Source organism: Melanaphis sacchari, unplaced genomic scaffold, assembly GCF_002803265.2.
Source record: "Melanaphis sacchari strain LSU unplaced genomic scaffold, SCAv2.0 Contig1410_pilon_pilon, whole genome shotgun sequence".
NCBI lineage: Eukaryota > Metazoa > Arthropoda > Insecta > Hemiptera > Aphididae > Melanaphis > Melanaphis sacchari.
The window spans coordinates 5,538-6,540 of NW_020270592.1; positions in this window are offsets into that span (position 1 = coordinate 5,538).

Genomic DNA, 1,003 nt, shown 5'->3' on the forward strand with positions numbered 1-1,003 from the left:
CCAAATGGAGGGACAAGAGGGACGTCACAATATTAACTACACGACATAACATCAATATGGTAGATACAGGGAAAATAAATAAAAAAAGAGAAAATATTGTTAAACCTCAAATTATAATTGATTATAATAAAGGAAAAGCTGGTATAGACTTGTCTAACCAGCTTTCAAGTTATAACTCTCCTGTTCGAAAATCCATCAGGTGGTACCACAAAGTAGCTATAGAACTTTTGTTTGGAACATCTATTGTGAATGCACTACTTATATATAACAAAATAAAACCTAATAATAAGTTGAAAATCACGCAGTTTCGAGAAGCGTTAGTAGATGAATTACTAGGATTGAATAAACCAAATGAAAATGAAAATGAACAGCTAACATCTACATCTATGCAAAGGACACAAAGACGAACTATGAAACATATTTTTCAAGAAACAACAGAGAAATGCAAAAGGAACAGAAAAGTAAGGAAAAGGTGCGCCCATTGTTACGAAAAACAAAAATGTCTCGAGGGATCAGTAAAGGTAAGAGAAGTCAAGAAGATTTCAACATTTTGTTCTACTTGTCAAGTCTATACATGCTTAAGTTGTTTTAATATTCACCATATTAAATAGGTAAAGCATTTTAGAAATTTTTTATTTTAATTTTATTTTAAAAGGATTTTATATATTATTTTCAAGAATTTATTTGTTATTAACCTGCAGTTGTAATTTTGTGTTATTATTTTTACGTAAATTAAATGAATAATAAAAAAAAGGTGAAAAATAAAATAAATGACTTATGATTTTTAGATTTAAAACACGTTGGTACAAAAATAATTTTTAGTTTGATAAAATTGTCGAATTATATTAAAAATTATACCATTCAATTTGTAATTATCTTCTCTACGCCATGATGTAATAATATACACTATTCATTGAACGCCACAGTACAAATTCACATATAAAAATGTGCAAGAATGTGGCAGCCCGCGTCCACGTGGCGTGGATATTATAAGGTAGTTTGA